The sequence below is a fragment of the Rhipicephalus microplus genome, chromosome 2 (assembly GCF_043290135.1).
Source record: "Rhipicephalus microplus isolate Deutch F79 chromosome 2, USDA_Rmic, whole genome shotgun sequence".
Classification (NCBI taxonomy): Eukaryota; Metazoa; Arthropoda; class Arachnida; order Ixodida; family Ixodidae; genus Rhipicephalus; species Rhipicephalus microplus.
In genome coordinates this window covers 47602704-47628875 of record NC_134701.1, presented here as the reverse complement: position 1 = coordinate 47628875, position 26172 = coordinate 47602704, and positions in this window count along the sequence as shown.

The window sequence follows — 26172 nt, the reverse complement described above, 5'->3', positions numbered from 1 at the left end:
AAGACTGAAATGTAAATTATGACATTCATTACATACATGTTATGGTTGTCGTGTTGTGACAAGTCAATTATGCTAGCTATACAGTCATGTTTGCCATATCAAGTTTGGTATCAATGCCATTATCAGAAACGCCAGCAGAGCTAAATGTCGTAGGCGGCTAGATAGATAGATAGATAGATAGATAGATAGATAGATAGATAGATAGATAGATAGATAGATAGATAGATAGATAGATAGATAGATAGATAGATACGCTCTAAGTCAGATCGCTAAAAATGCTTCGCATATAAAATCTCTATAAGGACACGAAACAAAAAAGTAAAAGTACTATTACTAGTTTCGCGCAGCGAAACCTTCGAGAAACCTCAGTTCCTTTTCGGACAGAGACACAGATGGCTTGCTAATGCATGACACCTGTTCGCTTGCCATCTGCGTGGCCTCGACAATAACTCGGGAGCGCTAATCACTGTGCTTCTACAGCTTCATTCTTAAGAAGTAAGCCTCCAAGCAACAGCCTTGCGTTGCGGAAGGCAGACAAGTTTCTTAGAGACAATGAACTTTGTGTCGTGCCGTCAGGTAAGAAGGGTGGTATCGCTGTTCTTTCGAATTGTTTGTACCTAGAAAAGGTGGTCACAGCTATCGGTTCTGTTTTCAAATGTTTTACTGACATTTGTCTAGATATAATAAAACGCATGCCAAGGATACGTGCCGTAAACTTGAGTTGAAATATTTGTCACATCATATTAGTAAAAGCGATGAAAATAGCCTCAGCATTTTGTTTCTGCTAAAGCACATAAAGTCGACATGCCCTTCCAAGTCATTGTGACAGAAAATTGAACGTGGCAAAAAGCAACTCGGCTTGTTTATTCAGACCCATCTAAGTGTCTAACAATCGATATCCCATTTCTGATCAAGAACTCGCAGGCACTGATAGAATTTTCCAAACAGCCAAATCAAAGTATTGTGCTCGGTTTTTCAAATGACATAAAAGACCTATAATACTCACTGCCTCGGGATGATGTATTAGATTATATAAGGAATAACATAAATGCCTTCGGGTAATTGAACTTCCAATTAAAAATTGGCAGATCCCACGTAGTGGGAATCGATGACATGCGAAGCATGAAGGAGAAATATTGATATGTCACTTTAAAATCAGCACAACGTTACGAATTGGAGGTAAATGATACCGTATGTAACTTCTGTGTCATGATTATCATGTTTAGATGTATCGTTTACTTTTGTCATCTATTTACGTCACGTGATACCAAATTAGGCATATGTGAAGCTAGCGAAACAGCATTGAGCACGCTTTGAGCGTGTAATGTGGTCACGTTCTTACATTACACGCGTGTCAGGATTATCATGTTTGCACCAGTCATATATTTCGTCATCCATTGACGTCACGGAACACCAACAACGCCGCCTAACCAAAGTTTGTCTGGAACGTGAGCCACGAACGCACTGCCCTACCCTCTGATTTTACCCTCCTCCTTTGGTACGAAGGCGAGCGTCTCCGACAACCGCCCCCTGCGAACACAGCAATGCTCTCACAGTCGCCTCCGAGCAGTCGTGATGTCACTTGACCACGGAGGAAGAAAAGGTAGAAGAGGACATGCCCAGCTGGCGCGAAACGTAAAAGTGTGGCGGAAATGACATCATGACAGCCATATTCACTGGCACAATGGTGGCGTTGCTATGGTTACGTGTTGCGAAGTGGAGCTGGTCTAGCAGTGAGCGGCCGCGGCTGGCGGCGGCATGTGTACCTCCCCAGTATTCGTGCTGAGCCGTGGTGGACAATATCCATGCTCTGCGCCGCGTTATAGGTTACGCAGTGCGCTCCTGGCAGTTACTGTACTCTTAGCAAAGTTTACAAATCCTTTTGTCCATCACGGGGTTTCAACAGTGCGTAGAACGAGTGCATATCCATGTGTCGTGTGGCGCATGACGCAGATGAAGCAGTTAGTGTTCAGCGAAATTGCGTTGGGCACCATGACGAAGGGGAACAACGACGAACGCCTTGCAGGCCAGTGATGGTTGGGCAGTGCTCCTGCTTGTGACAACGGACGCGCTGTTGAGTCCAGCAAGAAGCAATGAGGACCATGTGCACATACGCAGTTTTGTGTTGTGTGTGTTGAGTAACAACTTGCATGTGTGCATTAAAACACTTTTTTTGTTCAGCTTCGTTTACTCTCCCCCAGCATTGCAAGTAATCTCAACTTAGCAGCAACCGCGTTCAAGTGTAACTTGCACCGTGCTCTAAGTCACCATGGTCGCAGAATGCTGATGCCGGTGTGTTTCACGTGGAACACGGACACAGTGGCCGCACGCTGTGTCGGCCACGTGGCGGAATGCAACCATAGAAGGCACATGGCCGATCGTAATGTCTGTACAGTTGCTGAATTAATGACGTGAAAACACTCGCCGTTGTCAGTGCATTTAGCGCGCGTTCTCCTTACTTGCTTCGTCGTCGGTGGGCTGTTACTCGCTGTTCACACTCGGATGAAATGATTTCGTTGAAGGTGCCACGCTGGCCCAGAGTGTTGAGCCCCATTTCATTTGTTTTGGATCATCACGACACGCGCGCTACGCACCTCACGTGCTTTCCGAGCCGGAGAGAGGGTCGTGCCTTCTGCTTTACATTCGGATGTAAACAAGAGAGAAGAATTTGCCCAGTCAACGTGGCCGACTTCCGGCTTCATCGCGGCTTCACACCGAGTGACGTCAGGGCCTGTCCTACCTTTCCTACCTCCAAGTCACTTGACAGAGTGGTGTGGTCATGTCACGTGATTGAGCGGCACGGAGGCGAGCGGTGTCATGCGGCGGCCAGTCACAACACAAGGCAGCTGCTGGCAGGAGGCTCTCAATTGAAAAGAGAGGGACTTTCCAAGTTTAATTTTTCTAGAAGGCGTTGCATCGAATTTGCTATATGTAGAGCTAGCAAAATGGCCGCGAAGGCATCATGAAGGGCCCAATATACTCCAATGTAGCGATGACGCGTGCACACGCTGGGCACAGCGACGCTACGTTGGCAAAACGTGAGCACTCTATAGTAGGGAGTTTTAGTGCTGGGTACCCAGGCGCCTTGCGTACGCAGGACGTTGGGGGGGGGGGGCGGTAGTGCGCATGCGCGAAACCCCAAACAGATGCGTCGCAAGATCGCTGGGGCGATGGGGCCATGTGTCCGCGCGGTCCACCTTCGCAAGAACTCACGGTATCCACACTGCGTATACTCTAGCCGTCGAGTTAAAATAAGCCAAAGTGCGAGCACTTATAGCGGTTACACGGTTTCAGCCAGATTTCCAAAGCTAGAATGGCCTGGAACATAGAAACTAAAAAGCATATCCCAGCCCACGACTAGCTGAATAGGTAGCGCCATCTAGCGTGGCCATAGCGAAACAGACAACCACAACTTTGTTATTGCAGAAACATTGTGCGTTGTACATCTAGTGCAAAAACGGCGCTGCGACAATATTACAAATGAGTAGCGTTTTTGTTCATTTTCACCTCAAAAACATTACGCGTAAGCTAACATGTTCCTGACTGCGGTTGCACGAAGTGTCACAAGATGTTGACACTGTCGTTACAGTAAGCTTGTATTTTTCCCTTTTTCGCGTATACCAGACTACTGTACACAATAAAAAAGTGTTCTGATCACTATGTATGTTTAATTTAAGATTTTAAATAATAAAAAGACTTAAATAATACTTACGCGAGAAGACGCTATGGCTCTGCGAGCGCGTGTGAACTTCATGCGGCTTGCGTTTGCGTGCGTGCCACCATGGCGCCAACTAAAAGGCATTCCGGTTGGGTATGGGTTGGGCACGCAACGCCGCGCGCTCCCAAGCCCGCATCGCCCCAAGAGAATGCGTACCCAGCACTAAAACTCCCAAGTATGACGCCAGGCGCGACTAGCGTGCGTCGGCGCGGCCCGACGGCAACCGGCGCGAAATGCGGCATCCTGTATTTCGCACCGGTGCCACAAAGTAACATTACTCTAAGCCGATACGTTACCCAGACAATACTGCGTCTCCCTCTTTTCGTGACGAAGGGACGCCAGACGCGCTGGAACGCGCATGCGTCAACACAACGCAGCGCAGTGCGCCCCTGCGAGTATATGGCAAGACCACCGCCTGGTGTAGCAACGTCGGCGTGACGCGACGAAATGAACACCGGCGAGCATGCCCACCGCATCATGTCGTAATGTATTGGCGCCTTAACATCATGACCTCATCATGAGCGTGGCATGTAGTCAGGTTCTCATATGACGCGCATCTCATGATTATTAAGTTTGCATCAGTCACATACTTTCGTCATACACTGGCGTCACGTAATACCAAATTTGGCTTATGGGAAGCTAGCGATACGGCAGCGAGCGCACCATAAGTGTGGCATTCGCGTCGCGTAATATGAAGTTCGGTACATGTGAAGCTAGTGAAACGAGTGCGAGTGCATCAGGAGTGTAGCATGCATTCATGTTGTTATATGACAAACATCTCATGTTCATCATGTTTGCACCAGTCACATACCTTCGTCATTCATTCACGTACTGTAACACCAAACCTGGTATATGAGACACTCGCGAAACGGCCGCGATTGCATTATGAGCGTGGCATGTCGTCATGTTGTTACATGACACGCATGTCATGATTTCATGTTAGGGTCTGTCGCTTGTGTTTGTCATGCAATCATGTCATACTCTACCAGTCTTGCAACATGCCTTACGAACAAAACCCCAGCTGGAGCAGCAAGATCATGACATAGAACTCATGACTTTCATGACATGCATGCCATGATTTTCATGTTATGACTAGTCACTTATGCTCGTCATGCAGTCATTTTGTGCCATACTTTTATATTGATACTATTTTCGAAATGACCCGGAAAGCTGAAAGTCGCAGGCGGGTAGATAGATAGACTGATAGATAGATAGATAGATAGATAGATAGATAGATAGATAGATAGATAGATAGATAGATAGATAGATAGATAGATAGATAGATAGATAGATACGCTCGAAGTCGCCGAAGTGTGCTAAGCAATGCTTCGCATGTAAAACTGGCATCAGTACGCGAGATTTCTTTGACCTTGTTTTTCTGTACCTCAACTCTACGTTCGTTCATAAGAATAATTGCGTTTCTCTGCAGAAAAAAACGTTTTTCGTTTGGCTCACGCATTGCACTTTTACTCGATGATCTACTATTGGCCAAAATGGGCAATAAACTGCAGAAAAAGAGTGCACGCATGTCGTCAAGGTATTCAGATACGTGGAAGATTTCTTGGCAGTTCTAAATTGTAACCTTTCTAAATTCCACTCGAATGCAGCTCAAACGATAGGCGTGTTTGGAGATTGTTCAAAGCCTCTTATGTTGAGACGACAAGTTTTTGGATTTAGGACTGTTTTTTGGATTGAGGACTGTTTCTGCGCACGGACAACGTGCGCAGAAAACCTTGCTGCCCTTTTTCTTCCGCTCACAGCAAGTTAGTAAAGCCAGGCATAGCAATGATCTGTTTTGATAATGCCTCGAAGAGGTCGTGCTATCATGAAATCTCTGCGAGCTTCAAAGCTAACGTTTGCCGGCTTTTGGCTACGTTTTTTGATGGGGAGTTTATCGCATCTGTCGCTGATACTATCTTGCGGACCAGTAGGGCAGAGCAGAGGCAGTGACAGCCTCCAAGCAACACAGATACAGAGCGTGAAAGGATAGGCGTTGTTCCATACAGACACCAGATATCATACAGGCTTAAGAAAATCAAGAAACATCGTGTGCTGTTTTCTGCAACGTACAAGTTAATCAGTCTCACCAAATCTGCAAACCCCCTAAAAAAGCAGTCATCAACTGAAAGTACAGTTCAGCATAGGAACAGTTATGTGGCATCTTTCCTGGAAGTTGTCTATAGGACCGCCCGTTACTGCGGTGCTTGTTATGTCGGAACGACCGGGTGGTGCCTGAACGATCGACTGACAGAACACGCTAAATATGTTAGATAGGGAAATATGTCTTTTTCGCTCAGCACTGCACTGAGTGTGACTGTGTGCCCCTTTTGAAGGACACGGTGGCGCTAAATAAGCGCAGGGATGAGCGCACCCGAGTTATCGTCAAGGCACGCGAGCAGGTGTCATGCATTAGCAAGCCCTCCTTATTTCTGCCTGAGAAGAAACTGAGGATCCTAGAAGGTTTCGGTGCGCGCAACTAGTTTTAGTACTTTTACGTTTACTTGTACTTTTCTGTTTTATTTCTTTTAAACTTTGCTCTTTTCTTTGCTCTTCTTTTTTTCCCTTATTCATGCATTGCTGTTTGTGCCACATGGCATTTGTCACACGGTTTGCTGTCTCCTCTATATGTTTTCACGCTCTGCACAATAAACTCAGTTGGAAGTTAGACGATAGTTATAGCCCATGAACAGAAATATGACCCAGAGACAAGAAGGACACGAAGGACACGAGTGCTATCTCATTGTTGTTCCTTGTTATTTGGTCATCGTTCTGTGCACGCGCAACAACTATCGTCATGACGTACAAGCACGTCTTTCTTTTGTATAGATACGTGAAAAAAAGTGTCTGCGTCATTGTGCGAGGTCTTCGATTCATTAAGTCTTGTGGTCTGCTGTCTGTCGCCTCTGCCCCTCAAGCCCAATGACGCTTTAGCAGACTGAGCTTGTATATCCTTGATTCTTTTTCGAAATGCTAATAAAATAGTATTATTATTATTATTAACGTTATTAGAATTATTGATTGTATTACACAATTATTATTATTATTATTATTTTATTATAACATTATTATTATTGATTGATTTGGAGGGTTTAACGTCAAAAAACTACTATTTGATTATGAGAGACGCCGTAGTGGAGGGCTCCGGAAATTTTGACCACCTGGGGTTCTTTAACGGGCACCCAAATCTGAGAACACGGGCCTACAACATTTCCGCCTCCATCGGAAATGCAGTCGCCACAGCCGGGATTTGATCCCGCGAGCTTACCATTATTGTTATTATACTATTATTATTATTATTATTATTATTATTATTATTATTATTATTATTATTATTATTATTATTATTATTATTATTATTATTATTATTATTATGACCTTCAGCCCATACTGCCTTGGATGGAGGTGTGGCTGCTCCCATTGATGTGCCCATATTCACTCAGCAGAATACAGCTAGCGCCTTCTAAACAACATATTGCCGCTTTAGTAACTATAGCTTGCTAAAGCTAATGACAGTGCGGAACACATTAAACTTATAAACTCTTTTACGCACGTAGGTTTAACAAATTACTTAGTTGCATGGGTTTGCTCCTTTTTACAGGCAATTTTTGCGCAACATATATACACATAGACGAGAAGAGACAGACCCCATGGGTGCGAACTCACAACTGATTTATTATTACCAAATGAACACTAATTTTTGAGACAGACAAACACCCTCTGAAGGTGGTCCTGCACATCTGGGAGATGAAACTAGTGATAGAAGTTCAACCCTACAATATGAACGTATGGCGCGAAAAAAAAAATGTGAAAGAAGGACAAGTGCCATAAGCTCGTTATGAATGAACCAACTCGCCCAACAAGTCACCCTACAATATGACTAACACACTAACAAAAATTGACGTTGACGTCACGCATCTGTTGCAGCAACCTTCATGTGTCTTTCAAGAAGTTTCATTTTTTATCAGACCTCGTGAGGGATGCTTGGCTGACACACTTCCCTTCCATATTTTCAATATTAAACCTGTAAACTGACTCCTAGTTTATTTTCGTGCCTGTCAAAAATCACGTGCACGCACGTGAACTGCTATGATTCACCACGAGTTTCCGCGTTTAGCTGCATAGTTTAGCTACCAGGTAGAGTCCCTCAACCTGGTATTAATACACTTTTCAGATTCCCGAACATAAGAACTATGCATGTTGCGCAAGAAACATCCATGAATAATCACCAACTTGCCCAAATTTCAGTACTTGCTCAATTTTAGTCAAAGACGGACAATTTCATCGCTCTCAATAAGATGTGACTTCGTCAAAAAATTAACTAGAGGTCTCCCCTAACGATCATAATTGTCAATAATATTATCTATAACTTGACTGTGCACTATGCCTGTGCAACACGACGTACTGGCGTATGTATACGCTGACGACATCACATCTTTGTTACAGATGCAGGTAATCATATGCTCTACCAAACTTACCACATTCGTATGATTGATTTAGACACGTGGTACGACGGCATTATTTTATTGTTAAGCACCAAGAAAAGTGCAATCAGTATCCCCCTAATGTGCCTGTGCGGCTTTCGGTACTTTAGAGACAAGACATTATCCCGCAGGTTGAATCACTTAAGTTTTTCGGAGTGACTTATAATAAAAAACTAAATTGTGGTTTGCTTACAGATAATACGGCATATGAATGAGCACGGCCGGTGGTAACTGAGCCGTAAACGATCTTGTTTGCGTCATGCTCTGCTTTTCGGGGTATTTTGACGCTCAATTTCCCCCAATTTTCTGTATTAGGTGCTTTGGGACTGATCCTTTAGTTTAAATTATAACCAGTCATAATTGTATCCTGCGTTCGAAAGCAGCAAATAAAAGAATATTTCTGTGTCTATACTCGCCCAGTAATACGACTCCGAGAATATTATAAATCCTCGTGGATGTCTGAAGTGGTCCCTGCTAAGTGGAAGCTGGCGAAAACGGTGCCCATTTTGATACCTGGTAAACAGCCAACAAGCTGCATCTCTTTCTGGCCTGTCATCCTACTGAGTTGCGTTGGCAAGCTTCTGGAGCTAATGATTTACAAACGATTTCTATGGTTCCTAGAAAGCCACAACAAATTTCCCCACGAGATGAACGGATTCCGCCAAGGCAGGTCGGTTATCGACAATGTCATCGCTCTTGTTTTTTCTCTTGAAATGGATCTCTCCGCGGGTCGGGAGAGAATTTTACCACATTTCAGTGGATACCAGCTCAGTGTGGCATTCTCGCCAAAGAAAAAGCAGATGGTGCCGCAGGCAAAGGTCTTCGACACTGCAATACAGACGAACTCATTCATAAAGTCCCGCAGCCGTATTCTTCGGCATCAAGGAAGCTCTCGCCTCAGTCTTTCACCATGCCATTCTCGCAACCATGGACAATCTCCGCCTAAGAGCGAAGCTATACAAATAGATTGAGAACTATATAAAACAGCGGAAAATATATATGAACCTTTAAATAGTCCCACGCAGTTCTATACAGTAGAGAAGGGTGTAACTCAGGGTGCCAAGCTCAACCAACTTCTTTTCAACCTTACCCTGATACTTATAACTAACGCACTTTCTCGAGGAGTACACATCGTTATTTACATCGATGACATTTGTATTTAGAACGCTTCAAGTGCATATTGCACCACCAAACAGCGACTTCAGAAAGCTTTACAGAAAATCTTCTCATATCATGCGCCCCAAAGCATGCACCTTTAAGCAGAAAAGAACACAGAAAAAACTAAGCAAATACGCACTACCTCTCTGCAGAAGATTTCTGGGAATCGTCATCGACAGAAGTCTTTCCTGGTCTCCTCAGCTGAAGACAAGAGTAGCAACAACTCAACTCTTCAAATTCATGGCTGAAACAAGATAGGGGTGTAGACACTGCTTAATGGTACTACTTGAGAAAGCAAATATTGAAGGAGCAATACGCTATTGTCTACCTCTGCTTCACCGACTATACCCAGTAAATAAGAAAATCGGAAGCCACACGCTAGAGCTGCCTATAAATATGTCTAGCCCCACTTCGGTGGTCTAGTGGCTAAGGTACTAGGCTGCCGACCTGCAGGTTGCGGGATCAAATCCCGGCTGCGGCGGCTGCATTTCCGATGGAGGCGGAAATGTTGTAGGCCCATGTGCTCAGATTTGGGTGCACGTAAAAGAACCCCAGCTGGTCGAAATTTTCTGAGCTCTCCACTACAGTGTCTCTCATAATCATATGGTGGTTTTGAGACGTTAAATCCCATATATCAATCAATCAATCTATCAATCAATACCATTATGTCCAGGGCTCCCAACGAGCTCATCACCATTAGGAAATGTAGCGGAAGCAAGATGTCTCCCACTGGTTGTCAACTCTATCCAAAAAACTATGCGTACTCATTTTCTACATGTATTACAAGGTAAAAGTCATTTCTTTCACCAATTCACCTAACGCACCAATATTCGGTATTCGGTCAAGCTGTGCAAATGCTTCAACTCTCCTCTGTTGGTCAGGCACAAAAATTATAGCCTGCAAATATTCCTCCCTGGACGCTTTCGCCTCTTACTCTAAAAGAAGTTGACCTGGCATCAATGGGTCAAAGAGACGAATTTCACAGGCTGCGCTGTGGCACACTACACTCCTCTACTTAGCCAAGAACTATGCTCATCACTAGCATATATACACCGACCCCTCAACCACCCAGGAGGCTTTCACATATGGATTTTATATCCCTTTACAAGACAAATGCTATCCTGTCGACTGCAACGAAAGACATCCTTGATGGCAGCAGAACTTCATTTCATCAAAGAAGCTGTTCTTTACATATTCCGCTGAACGCCGGACCAATGGGTAATTTTGACCGACTCCAAGGGAGAACTACAGATATCGTTGAACCTCTTAAATAAAACGAATTATCACCCCATTTCACTCGACATAGCATACCTACATCAACTGGTTATTACGGGAGAGAATTTTACCACATTTCAGTGGATACCAGCTCAGTGTGGCATTCTCGCCAAGGAAAAAGCAGATGGTGCCGCAGGCAAAGGTCTTCGACACTGCAATACAGACGAACTCATTCATAAAATTAGATGCAGCTCAGATGGCTAAAACACTCGCGTTTGAAGAAAATAAGAGACGCTACAATCTTCCGACACATCATTATGCATTTCTTCACTCCATCGACCCCTATCTCAGAACAAGACTCTCATTAAAAATTTCTCGACATCGGAAAACGCTATACCATCGTCTTCGTCTAATCAGTGCCTACAATATTTATTTATTGAATACTGCACACCAAGAACTGGTCTAAGCAGGACAGGTACAAGAGGCAGGATATAAATACAAAACACATGTGATAACATAAGGGTGGGCTGGCGAAAACGCAAGAAGCGGTGCACTAACCATGCGTCCCGTCTTCTACTTTTAGATGGCCCTACTACCGATTGTCGCTGCCTTTTGGACACCACCTATTGTACAGGCGCTTCATACGATCGGGGAACAAACGACAGCTTTGACGATTTTGAAGTCAAGTGGACCTCATGCCTTCAACAGGATAACGGCAGCACATGCATGACATCGGCCAGCTCAACGCATATAAAAGAGCAACTGCAAGTTGGATTCTTCAGAAGGCATGGCAAAAACAAAAAAAGCAGAGCCCTCACGATGCGTCCCGTCTTCTTGATTCAGGATAGTTGTGTATGCTCGTATCATAGTGTTGAGAGAGGTATTGTTGTCGTGCCGTGCCCATGGACTCTGCTTGTTATAGTGTACGACTGGGACAGTGTGTGCTAATTGTTACTTTGTGGCGATGTGGAACTGAATCCTGGTCCTACCAGTATTGAAATGCTTCAGACACTGATACAAGGCCGACAGGTTATCAGAAATGATTTATCAGAAGTTATAAAGCGGTTGGAAGCAGCAGAAAATAATGTTCACTCTTTCTCGATCAGAACGACCAAATTAGAAACGAATGTAAAGAAAAAGCACAGAAAACAAATAATTTCAAAACCAATAACAATTTTGTCTGAAAAATCCAGCAAACACTTGGGTTGACGCAGAAAAAAATCACAGAGCTGGAAGACCGTAGTCGAATATTGAACCTTGTAGTGTTTGGCATAGATGAGCGAGCGAATGAAACGGAGGACGTTCTCTGGCAGACAATAATGAAGGAGGTGTTCGGAGATAAGCTGGGCGTGAAATGCTTGTTTGTTGCTGGAATACATCACTTGGGAAACTGTCCTGGGAAGTGACCTGCAATGCTGTCTTTTTTTTAAAAAATCATACAGAAAAAAAAGTACTACAGATTTGCAAAAACTGAGGGGGACCCGAATTTCCGTGCAAAATGACTTCCCTGCTGAAACGCTAAAATCAAAAATTTCTATGGCAAAGCGTGATGCCGAAAAAGAGAAAAGGAAGAAGGGTATGTTGGCGAAAGATTAGCTGCGTGTTGATTCACAGTTCTACGCATGGAATGCGGTTTCGAACTCACGTGTTGTTCGATCGAGGAAAGATCCCACAAAATCTGCGTAGCTTTCACAGTCTGCCCCTAAGAACCTGTGTGTCTCTCTTTCAACTCCAAATGCATTGTTAATAAAGTAGACAAATAGAACGTATCCTTTTGACTTACTTCCCTGGTGTGGTCGTTATCCCTGAGACTTGGCTACATGATGGTGTACGTAAGGACGAAATTATTCCTCCCGGCTATGAGATGCACAGGCGCGATCGAGGCACACGTGGCGGAGGAGTTGCTGTTGTCGATGAACTCGGTTAGTGATGTATGTTTAATAAATGAGATTGCCGAACACAAAAGCCTTTTCCTAAACGTCACTCTAAAAGGTTTTACTTTATGCTTCGTGCTGTTTAGGAAGCCCCGGAAGTGCCAGATTCTTTTTTGAAAAACTTTACGCCCATATACTTTTGAACCGAACGCGACATACTGTCACGGGTATAGAAAGGTACCTCAGGCACATTTGCATTAATGACGCAGAAGGGATGAAGACAACGATGTTGTTGTGGGGCTGTTTCTAGACTGCCCTGTTATTCTGCATCCTTGCCCACTGTGTGCAATGTTAGCTCAACTGGCATTAACTTATGAAATACTCCCCATTGCATAATTTAGTGGAAGTGCTCGGTAACATTCCGAATCTGGATCTCCGTAGCAGACGTCAGCTTCGTCTGCCACGATGCCTGAAGGCAGTGCACCGTTCGTTCAGTCTACGCCTGCTCCGCCACCTGTGGTCCCTTGCTATCTTCTCAATCCAGGTACATTTTGCGGCACCGACACAACTGACGTTGACGCGTGGCTCGCCTTATACGAGCGCGTCAGCAAGCAATACATGTGGAATGAGACGCTTATGCTGGTCAACGTCATCTTTTACCTGCGAGGTACTGTCCGCGCCTGGTACGAAACGCACGAGGACGACCTGACGAGTTGGGACATGTGCAAGCAGAAGATCCGCGACATGTTCGGCCGGTCAGTTGCTCGACAAATGGCAGCCAGGCAGGAACTTGCGTCACAAGTTCAATCTTCCACCGAGTCGTACGTCACATATATTCAAAACGTGCTCGCCTTGTTTCGGAAGGACGACAAAGTCATGACCGAGCTAGACAAGTCAGCAATGTGCTGAAGGGCATTGCCGACGATGACTTCAACACTCTGATATGCAAGAACTGTAACACAATTGACTCAATTATCAGTGAATGTCGGTGGTTCGAACAAGCCCAAAGCAGGAGAATCACTCAACATTTTTTTCGACTTCCGAACACCGCTGCCACTTCTTACTGCGAGGATCCTTTGGCGCCACGTCCAATCGTGAATCCTTCAAACATCACAAGAATTGTCCACCAGGAGCTTGAAGCCATGGCCCCTTCTGCTTATCAACCCCCTGTGCCTGACAACTTGTCCCCAATATCTCTTATTCAGGCTGTTGTGTGGCAACAGTTTGCCAACATGTGCGTCATCGTTCCCCAAAACTCCAGTCACACACCGCAACCCATAAATCATGATGCTCACTACCCCACCACCCCACTTGTTGCTGCTGCCGCGTCGGTCCCGTGATTCTCATCGTGCTACCGAAATCCATCCGAGTGGCGCACACAAGATCATCGACCGATATGCTTCTCTTGTCATCGCGTTGACCACATTTCCTGCCACTGCCGCAGCAGAAGGTCTTTCCGGCAACGTTTTCTAGACGACCACCGACAGGATCGTCAGCAGTATTCGCCACCTCGTTTTGCCGATGACCACCTTCAGGACCTTCCACCCAGCCGTTCTACGCTACGCTCCGAACCATCCTACGCTGATGTCGTCGCCCAGGGAACCCAGTCCAGCCGCTCACCGTCGCCTTAGGGTCACCAGCCGCACTCCTATCAACACTGTCAGTCGCCGTCACCAGCGTATTCTGGGCAGTTCTCGGGAAGCTAACAGATGCAGCTCCTGGAGGTGGCGCTGCATTGACCACTCGGACCGAAAAACCTCTACCAACCACTAATTCCCGATGAAATTTACTTGGTGTTCTTATCAATGGCCTGACCGTTACAGCTCTAATACACACTGGTGCCCACATATCTGTTATGAGTTCACGTATTTGATTCCGCCTGAAAAAAGTTTTTACCCCTACCCTATATTCGACTGTGCGAGTAGTTGACAGCAGCCGAACATCAGTTCTCTGTATGTGCACTGCCCGCGTCACTGTTACCGGCCTTCACATTTCAGTCCTCTTCGCTGTTCTAGACGCTTGCCCTCACGACGTGATTCTCGGCATTCACTTCTTGACCACGCATTCAGCCCTCATCGATTGTTCAACCCTCACTTTTCAGCTAGAGTTGCCTTTGTACTCTGATATCCCTTCTGCAGCTCGCACACAGCTACGGTCCGTGGAGTGTCTACAATTACCACCTCAGGCCGCTGTGTGCCTTTCTAAGTCAACGTTCCCACCTGTTCCTGAAGGTGACTACTTGGCAGCTCCAATCGTTGACCTGACCCTTTCCCGGAACATCATACTTCCTCATACTATAGTGAGGATTAGCGACAAGACGCTTCTCCCTGCCCTAAACTTCTCCGTGTAGACCCAGGTCATTTCTCAAGGCATTGATTCAGCAGAACTCTCCACTCTGGAGCAATGTACAATTTCATCTCTCACTCCTGACATCAAGACCGTAGCCGAACTTGTCACAGCCGCACAGAATAGAGCTTTCATTGACAAAATGATATCACATGACCAGTTGCCATCCGAAGTTGAAGTGTTCCGTGGTCTTCTATTTTCGTACCTCGACATTCTTGATATCGACGATCCTTCTTTGGGCTGCACGGGCATCGTAGCCCATCGTATCGACACTGGCGACGCCGGTCCCCTTCATAAGCGTGCTTATCGTGTGTCTCATTCAGTGCGCCAAATAATCCAGAAGAAGGCACAGAAAATGCTCGACAAAGACGTCATAGAGCCTTCAGCCAGTTCTTGGACATCACCTGTTGCGCTTGTTAAAAAGAAGGACAGCACCTGGTGGTTCTGCATTGAATATCGTCATCTGAATCGAATAACCAAGAAGGATGTATATCCTCTACCTCGAAATGATGATGCGCTTGACTGCCTTCGTGGTGCCAAGTATTTCTCTTCCCTAGACCTACAATCTGAATATTGGCGAATTTCAGTCGATGACCACAACCGCGAGAAGACGGCACTCATAACAAACGACGGGCTTTATCAATTTAAAGTCATGCCTTTTTAGTTGTGTAATGTGCTAGCAACTTTTGAACGTGTGATGGACTCCCTCCTTCGCGGTTTTAAATGATCGACGTGCCTGTGCTATCTAGACGATGTCATCGTTTTCTCGCCAACCTTTGAAAGCCATCTTCCACGTCTGCTGGCCAATCTTGACGTTTTTTGCTCTACTGGCCTCCAGCTTAACGCGTCTAAGTGCACCTTTGGGCACCGTCAGATTAAGGTACTTGGCCACCTTGTTGACGCTACTGGGGTACGACCCAATCCTGATAAAGTCCGTATGGTGCGCAAGTTTCTGGTCCCACGTTCCACGCAAGAAGTCCGCAGCTTTTTGGGACTCTGTTCATATTTCTGCCGTTTTGTTAGCAACTTCGCGGAAATCGCTCGGTTCCTCACGGATCTCCCTCCAAAAAACGTGGCTTTTTCCTGGCGTGATGACCAAGAACATTCCTTTGCGTCGTTGATTTCTGTGGTCTTATCACCACCTGTGTTGGCCCATTTTGACCCAGCCGCTCAAATGGAGCTTCGCACTGACGCAAGTGGCCATGACATAGGGGCGATATTCGCACAAATGCAGAACGGCACAAACCTTGTCATAGCATACGCTAGCTGCCTACTTTCTCAGTTGGAAAGGAACTACTCAATTACATAGCGAGAGGGCCTGGCTATTATCTGGGCTATCGCAAATTTTAATTCCTACCTTAATAGACGCGTGTTCGCAGTCACCACAGATCACCATGCGCTCTGCTGGCTGTCACTCCTTAAGGATCCTGCAGGAAGACTCGGGCGATGGGCATTGCGATTGCAGCAGTACACGTTCTCTGTAGTGTACAAGTCTGGCCAGCTTCACAGTGATGCCAACTGCTTATTTCGACACCCTGTTGATACACCCGACTCCTCTGATTCGGAAGCTGATGCCAACATCCTAGCCATAACAGATTTTCTGCAAATGGCCGAGGAACAACGCCGAGATCTATCGCTGCTATTCATGACTGACCGTCTTCAATCCGGCCATAAGGACTCTTCACTGAGCCTATTTTTTCTTCAAAACAACGTTTTGTACCGCCACTACTTACAGTCCGATGGCGTGGAAATTTTGCTCGTCGTCCCACGTTATCTGCGCAAGGACATCTTTCAAAAATTTTACAACGCCCCAACTGCAGGACATTTAGGTGTCTCCAGAACCTATGACCGCGTCAGCCGACGGGTATTCTGAAAGGGTTTTTATCGTTCCGTTCGCCGCTACGTTGCAGCGTGTGACCTGTGCCAGCGTCGGAAGAAGCCTACGTCTCTCCCTTCCGGTCACCTTTAATTTATCTAAGTCCCAGCTGAGCGGTTTCATTGCGTGGGTTTGGATTTGTTAGGTCCTTTTCCAACATCCGCAACGGAAAACACATGGATATCAGCAGCCACAGATTATGCCACTCGGTATGCAATTACTCGAGCGCTACCAACCAGCTACGCAACGGACGTCGCAGATTTCTTACTCTATGACATCATTCTTCAGCGTGGCGCTTCTTCTCACCTACTCACAGACCGTGGCTGCTGCTTCCTGTCTCGTGGGGTTGACGACCTCTTTAAATCCTGTGCTACGCGGCACAACTTTACGACTTCTTACCATCCTCAGACTAACAGACTTACTGAACGCTCCAACCGCATACTGACGGACATGCTTGCTATCTATGTTTCTTACGACCATACCGATTAGGACACTGTCCTTCCGTTCGTAACCTTTGCCTACAACTCGTCACTTGATGAAACTGCCGGCTACTCACCATTTTATTTTCTCTTTGGCCGTGATCCCTTACTACCTTTCTATACTCTGCTTGCGCATGACCTCCTGTCCACCACTTCGTACGCACAAGATGCCATCTCCCGTGCTCTGACCGCACGTACAGTAGTAGCCCGCGCCAGGTTCTCATCGTCCCAGTGAGCACAAAAGTCGCTTTACGACAGCCTACATAGGGATGTCGATTTTTCTCCAGGCTCTCTCGTGCTACTGTGGCTACCATCCCGTCGTATCGGCCTGTGCGAGAAACTTTTATCGCAATACGTTGGGCCTTACCGAGTTCTGCACCAAGTCACACGTGTCACCTATGAAATTTCTCCCACTATGAACCCCGCTGTTATATTCAGAAGTAGCATTGTGCATGTTTCTCGCCTGAAGACCTATCACAGTGACCCGTCCGTCTAATACCAACAGGCACCAAGAGGGTGCTTTGCCACCCTGGGTAATGTCACGGGTATAGAAAGATACCTCAGGCACAGATGCAGAATTGACGCAGAAGGGATGAAGACGACGATGTTGTTGTAAGGCCGTGTCTGGACTGCCCTGTTGTCCTGCATCCTTGCCCACTGTGTGCAATGTTGGCCCATCCGGCGTTAACCTATTAAATATTCCCCGTTACAATATCATCAGTACAGGTCAATTTAACTTACCAGCTATGAAGTGGTACAATTTAGCTTAACGGCAACTAAAATCGAGTGATATTATTGTAGACAAATGTTAGCTTTAAACCTTGAACGAAATATTTGTGAAACTATGCGAAACACTGCTTTATTGGACCAATTTTTTTATAAGCGATATCTTTTAAATGGTGTTGTCAAATATAAAGTTGGAGTATCAGACCACAGCCTATTGATTTTTTTCTTGGCCTTATCATTGTTCGGTAGTGCATTCGCGTACAAATAAAGTGAGCGTCAAAGACTTTGATTATGCTGATAATATATCAATAAATATTACTTGGAGAATGCACTAAGCTACAGCCCGCATGATTATGTGTACGTGTTGTGGATGCGATTTAAAAGTTCAGTCTCATTCTCCATCCAACAGTTTGTCCCAATCCACAGGGTAAAAAAAATTGTGCACATACATGGATAACTCGGGAGATTATTCACGTTAAACGCAAGATCAAATGACTTAGGAAGAGTAATAGCGACGTAGCTCTCGAGACCATCGATGCTTTGAAAATAAATTGGGCAACTAAACCCAACGAAGCAAGGACATATTACTATCAAATCACTTTGCCTTCAATTATTACAGAAGATTCGGCTATACTTCAGAGATTTATTGCCCAAACCAAAGAAACAGTGAATAAAATTAGGCTTAATGGGAAATATCGCAGGCTTTTAAGAAATACTTTAACACCTTCAAGCACTTGTCCCATGCCCCTACCAGCAGCTATTCCTAAAGATGTGGACACTCTCATTCTCACAAGCAAAGGTATTTTGATTTAAAACAAGGATTAGGACCAGATAAAATTCCAAATGCCTTTTTAATGCACTATTATCCACAAATAGGCAATTTCTTGGCAGGGGTATTCAACAGATCATTGTGCCCATAACAGATCTTCTGTTGTGCCCATTCATAAGAAAGAAGATAAATCAATAGTTTCTAATTACAGGCCAATTTCTTTCTCTTCAGTGAATTGCAAGCGACTAGAGCACGTAGCGGCGCACAATAATCAATGCTTTTTAACAGATAGTAACGTCTTGTCTCCCTGCCAAAATGAAATCCGGAAGAGACTATCCACAGCAACGCAATTATTAGAACTATTCACGAACTTATCGCAGTACTAGATCGATCGGGGCAGACTGATATTGCCACGTTCCATTTCCCAAGTATTGTTATCGTCCGAAAACACTACACAATTCTCAGCGCAAACCGTGCCTGCAGTTTTTGAGAAGCTTCCGGACTGTAGTAGACCAATTCGATAAGATCACGCCCGCTCTGCGAACTGTACAGATTATTCTGGAACCTACGCCGCCGCCAGCGATAACACTAGAACATTCGATGGCAAGTAAATGCCACCGCTCTTCGCCGCTTGTCAGTTGTTGATCGACGGCCGACGCTCCGTTCACTGCTATCTGTGCAAGACTGCTACTGTAATCGGACTTTCCGTTTGCCGGGCACAGGTTCACCCAAATAAACTGTTAAATCCCAACACAAATTATCCTGTCTTCGGCCACGTCAGGACCCGGTGACAATATTCTACTACTTGATTTCTCCAAGGCGTTTCATAAGGTTTTGTATAGTAATTTACTTCTGAGATTACATAATGTAAGATTGCCACTTTATTCTAATAAATGGGTTGAAGCTTATTTAACCAACAGAAAGCAGTTTGTTGAAGCTAAATCTGGTGTATATAGAATGTCTTTTGTTACTTCTGGTGTGTCACAGTAAAGAGTGTTGGCCATTATGATTTCCTATATATGTAAATGACTTAGTGCAAAAAATGTCTGAGTCAGTGTCTGTCAATCTTTCTGCAGATGGCTGTGTTGTATCTAAAAAAAATAACCTGCTCTAACGACCACAACATTTCACAGCAAACTGTTCGCGACATAAAATATTGGTGTACAAAGTGCGACATAAAATTCAACATTCATTAAACCGTTCGTATGAATATAACACGAAAGACAAACCCCATTGTATTTACCTGCGGTATCCATGGTTCCGCCGTTAAGTCAACAACGCAATATAAGTATTTGGGATCACCACTTCAAATTACATAACGTAGCGGGCACACGTTTTGTAAACTTGCCCATCTGCTTTTCAGAAAGTGTGTTTTTTTAATTGGAAGCTCAGAAAGGCCACTTTTAATGTTAAACTTCTAGCGTATAATGCCATTATCAGACCTAAATTGGAGTATGCGTTCGTGGTATGGCATCCGTAAACTAAAAAGAATATACAGGGCTCAGAAGCCCTACAAAAAAGCCTTCAGACTGATATTTAAAACTACAAAAGGCTAGACTCCGCAACTCTACTCTTGAAAGCTTATAATATCCCCTCCCCACTAGCCCTACGCAGAAAGGTCAGTCGACTTAAGTTCCTGCGTAATAATTTAAACCATAAACTTGTTATGCCTGCACCCTCATATTTGACAGCCACTACAGCCAAAACTACGTGCAATACTCACAAACACACCCTTACACATTTTTGCCATAATTAAAGGAATAGAAACAGAGTTTTTTCCCCGCAGTGTTTCAGATTGGAATAGTCTGCCCGAGCTTGTTTGTGAGGCAGACAGTTTTGATGAAGCCCTTGAACAACATCTGTTGTTAAATAGCTAAAACTATTATATAAGTTATTGTGAGAGTGTTGTATTGTATTGGTGCTGTTTTTTTATTTCTTTGAACATCACTTTATAGCAAAACTGAAGTATTGCATGTGGTGCTAGTATTGTTAATAAATCATTTCTGCACTTTTCCCCTTGATTTTGTAAACCTAGTGTTGGCTGGGCCATGCTGGCCCGCAGTATCGTGCTATAAAATAAAAAAATTATCACGAGAAATAGAATTATCACGAGAAATATAAAAATAACAGCGGCCCTAGGACATTACCTTGTGGCACGCATGATGTAACAAGAAGTAAGCTCGAATTGCAGCCATCTAATGAAACAAATTGGAATTTTCTGATAAGTAGTGTTGTATCCGGAAAATGAATATGTCGGGTACATTGATTTCCTTCAGTTTTCTTATTAGTTTGTGATGAACAACTTTGTGGAATGCATTGCTAAAGTCCAGAAAAATGACGTCCATCTAACCACTTTTATTCAGATCTTCTCCAGATCCAGAACCACTGAGACTAACTGAGTTGCTGTTGTGTAAGATTTTCTAACGCCATGCTGACAATTAGTCAGACAGAGTTTCGCTCGAGAAATTCCACAATGCGCTTAGATATTACCTGTTCGAGCACTTTACAAGTAGTTGATGTTTACGAGAAGGGACGGTAGTTTTCCACAAGTGAATGGTTGCTTTCTTAAAATGGGAAACAACACGAGCACTCCTCCAATCACTGGGTAGTTTTGCACTCAACAGTGAACACTGAAAAAGCACAATGGCAAAAGTAGTATTACTTTCGACATGACGACGAAGAAAAACATTTGGAATATTGTCTGTACGAAAGGATGATATAGCATTCACTTCAAAACCATTTCGAGAACACGTGAATAAGACGTAGAGTTCACTCCATTAGAATGAAGTACTCTCTGCTGAGGTGTATGAGACTTGCCTTGGAAAACATACTATGAAAAAATTTCTTAAGTAATCCTCAGTAAGCTTCAGATCTGTATTTTTATATACAATGACCAATATATGTGATAGTTGTTTCATACTATCACCCAGGAAGTTCCAGATCTTCGTAGGATTGTTTTTAAAAAGTTTGGCAGTGTTCTTTTAAAGTAAGAATTCTTTGATCCACGAAAAGCACTTGCCACATTTGTTTTCAGTTCGTTAATAATGGCTGACACAGGATTACTCTTCTTCAGCCATTTCAATTTGCACTTTAGAATAATGACTTTACGCGTAATGCACGGGCCACATTTAGCGATCTATTTATATGTGGTTGGTACAAATGATCTTATGCAGTGATGGCACATCCTAGTAACTTGGTTTCATGGCTTGTCAACATTGTCCTCATTTTCAATAAACATATTGCAGAGACTTTTCATGTACTGCAAAAAAGACGCATCATCAGATCTTGCTAAATTATTGAAGGTTCGCATAGTTGCGCGTTAGTGACCGGCTGAGTTGGATAAAGTAGTAGCACTTACAAGATGATGATCAGACAGGCTACTTTAAAATAAAGCATTATATTCATAAAAATAGCGCCTTGGTGCGCTAAGTCTAATATTGCACAAGACAAACCTTAAACGCAAGTAGGCTGCCTAAGCACTTGAACTAGGAAATGAGTAAGCATGATGTCAAAAACTATATTGACATTTTTATTCGATTTGCGGCTTGCCTGAAGAAGTTCGCAATCAAAATCTGGTTAGTTGAAATCGCCAATAACAAAAATAATTTTGCCCTGGATTTGTGTTATATGCTTTTGCGATTTTAGCAAATATTAAGGAGCGGCGTCCGGTGGTCTGTGATACGCGTATAGAACAAATCATCTATCCCAACCATTTATTTTGTTATGCAAACACTCTAGATCAGTGACATCCGCTAAAACACTCACTTTTATTAAAGGCCTGACAAGGACAGCAACAGCCCCCCGCCTTATTTGACCGGTCCTTACGAAAGACACTGTAACTCAAAGAAAAACTACATTATCACCTATTTATTTTTGTAACGACGTTTCGTTGGGTACAGTAATGTGTAGTTTGTATTCTAGTAGTGTGGCCTCAATAGCATCTTTTTTGCGGATAATGCTTCGTGCGTTTATATTTAAGATTCACAAGTTTTTTTTTCTTCAATACCATAAAAACGGGTGCTCTAAGCTACTTGATGAGATACATGAATGCGATGAACGGATGTAGAACGGTCTTGACTATTTCCCGTCAATCTTAACTCTTGCTTTGCTTCTGCGTGTAGCCTCTGGTACTCGGGCGGTTCGTGCCCATGTAGCCGTTCTTTCGCCACGGAGTTTTATCATTCGAATCAAGATCCCACACGCAAGGCATAATGTTTTGTACAGGTTAATGAATGCAAGGGAAATATTGTCTCTTTTGTCTCGGTTCTGCTTCGCACTAGCCTAAAATTTCCTACAAACGTCACGAACTCTTTGAGAAAAATCTTCACTAATAAAATAATCCTTGACCTTCAATTTGAAGCCAATTTTTATTATTTCATTATTACTTCTTGAATCTAACTATTTAAGAATGACTGGCCTCGTCGAACCACGTCGTCGTTTGCCTAGTCTGTGTATACGGTCCTTCTATTAGAGAATGGTCTTTTCCATTGGAGAAACGAATAAAGGCTTTTTAACAGCAGAAACATTTGCGAGCCGTATGCAATTTCCTAAGAAAAATGAAATGAATACTGTGTAATGCTTAGGCATTATTATTCCCTACACTCTCGAAGGTAATAGCCCGTTGATGTTCTTTTCCCTTTCAGTTATTTATTCTATCCTAATTCATGTTATTTCATGTGATTTTTCACCACATCAAAAATATGTAAACATATTCGGCTGCGTAAGTAAGGTAGCGTACAGTTTGTGGCCGATCCCCCATGTTAGGCTGCACCATATCTTTTCAAAACAACCGAACAACCAACCAATTGCCCTTCCACCAAATTAAGACGAAAAGAATAACTTTCTTTCGATGACTGCAAAAAGTCTAATTTACGATCAAGGTTGAAATAGCCGTGATATCTAGAAAACTTGGATGGGCCCTAATAGTGGCATGACGGCCAGCACGCCGTTCTGGATAAAATAAGTCAACATATTAATGCTTTGCTCGTATGAAAAAGCTCTGTGACGAGTCGAATACCCTCATGAGCATCTACTGACCCTCTTCAATGGATTTCTTTAACCACGAAGAAAGTTTATTGAATATATTTGCAGATATCAATTGTAGCAAGTACACCGGTAGTTTTATCGCAATAACTATGCCTAAACGTCTGCCTCTGACTTTTGACCTTAGATCGAAATGCAATCAATACTCTACCAAATGTCGTCGGAGGAATAAAACAAAAGTGTTCGAAATCGTTTCTCACCGCTTTACCGGAACTACTTAAGTTCAAGTACCCAAAATGCCTGATGTTACTTCCAGAAAAAATTGTTATTCAACAGTAATATATCAATTGCTGGATACAAACAGCTGAACACAGACAAGGGCGAACTGTGCAATCATAGCAACCAGGCTCTCTGAAAATGAATACCAGCTGCCAGGCGGAGGCAAGTACAAATACAAAAATGTTGGCTCAAAGTTTATGAGGCTCTCTCATTTTTTAAACATAAATGAATGTTAGAGTGGGAGCGTGAAACAATAAAACTCACATTGGTGTGTTGTATGTAAGTCCTTTCTCTAAAGCTTCGTCACGTAATTTTTTCGCGCCCTCAATAAAGCGTGCGCAGCTGTATCGCAGTTGTGAAACTTCAGTGCCTATAGAACACTCGTTTGTCAGAAGGGAACTTTAGGCAGCTTGACTTAGTGCTATGTATTAAGTATTGTGACGTGCCGTTGTGGCCGTCAGATATACTGGGTTTGAAGGTGGACTAAGAAGGACATCCACACTCTTTCGAGAACAGGAAGAGACTGCCAGACTTTTTTTTATTTTACGTTCCTCGAGCGCCCGCGAGTTCAGAGCCAATCTACTTCGTTTTCCTCGCGCGAAGACACGAGACACCCACTGAGCGTCGTCTGCAATCGCTCGTCACATACCCGGGTTTGAAAACAAGTCGTCCCGACTTCATACACAAAACACTAAGACATACATGACTAAACTAACTTAAACAGTCCTATCTGTAAATATTTACAAAAGTCAAGAAAACATTGCCTATCCACTTTCAGGCACACAAAACTATATACACGTACCAACAACTATTTACACTGCACGGCACCAATGTACACTTTAGTACAAAGCATTGCGTTGCTCCACGTCAGCAATGCACTTTAGATATGGTCTTAATTTTTCAACAAGTACAATGTCACTTCCCATGTTGTCCGCGAGTTCGATCTCGTAGTTCATGGAAGATAGTTTTTTCATTATCTTGTGAGGTCCGGTGTACGATGTAGTTGTTTTTACGCCAGACGTTGAAGCCTTGAGGAGCACCAGTTGTCCTCTTTCAAACCCAACGTCCTTGTGGTGCTTGTCAAAGTGCCGCTTCTGTTTTCCTTGAGCTAGTCGGATGTGCATGGCTGCGGGTCATACACATCCGATTAGCTCAAGGCTCTTTGTAGTCGGCTTTTTGTAGTAGGCGTTTTGTAGTAGGCTTTTTGCAGTCGTTCATGCACTACCGTGAAATAGTTTAAATCTTCTTTGAGCTCTTTAAGCTCTTGTTGGCTGTATACAACATATAATGGTAGCACCGGATCCCTACCGTAGAACAGGAAGAAGGGAGTTAGTCAACCGTGTCTTGGTACCCGGTGTTGGAACAGAGTACAATATAAGGGCGGACATCGGCCCACTTTTCTCCCCCAGTGGTATTCATGGCAGTTATTTGTTTGATTGTCTTATTGGCTCTTTCGCACAAGTCATTTGCTGCGGGGTGATATGCAGTAGTGGTAGCATGTCTGATGCCCCGATGTTTGAGGCATGCTTCAGTATAGTGCGCCATCATTTGAGTACCGCGGTCTGTGATAATTGTGGCTGGGCAACCGTGCTTTAGAATGATCTGTCGTTTGACAAACTTCTGGACGGTGGTGACCTCTATGCTGTGAAGTGGTTTTGCTTCCACAACTTTGAGAGGTAATCAATGGCTACAATGATGTACCTGTAACATCTTGAAGTTTTTAATCGCCTTACTATGTCCATCCCAACTGTTTGAAATTGGCTGTGGACTTTTGTTCGCTGTTATAGACCATAAGGCACCGATGTCGACATCTTCATCCTCTGACTAAGGTCACAGTGATGCACGTACCGTCAGACATCTGCATAGACTTTCAGCCAGTAAGACATAAGCTAAAGGCATCGAATGTTCGCTTGATGACCATCTGGCCACCATATCGCCACTCATGCATTCTGTGGGGTGCCTCAGCGCTTCGTTGTGCAGGAAGGCCGAGAAGAAATCGACTGCTGACGGAGCCTTGGTCTTTTTTTGTACAACACGTCGTTATGCGTGATAAACTTTTTGCACGCGCGTCTGTTGCTTTTTCGTGCCCAGCGCACCCCTAAGCATATCCAGGACTTTAGCGCGAAATGCGTCCTGATGTTACTCCTCACCCATGTTGTCAAAGAATCGCAGTGAAGGCACTGGACAATATCGCCGCTTTTCAACCTCTTGCAGCATTAGACCTCCCAAGCCAAGCCGAGATGCATCTGTGTGTACTTGGAAACCAAA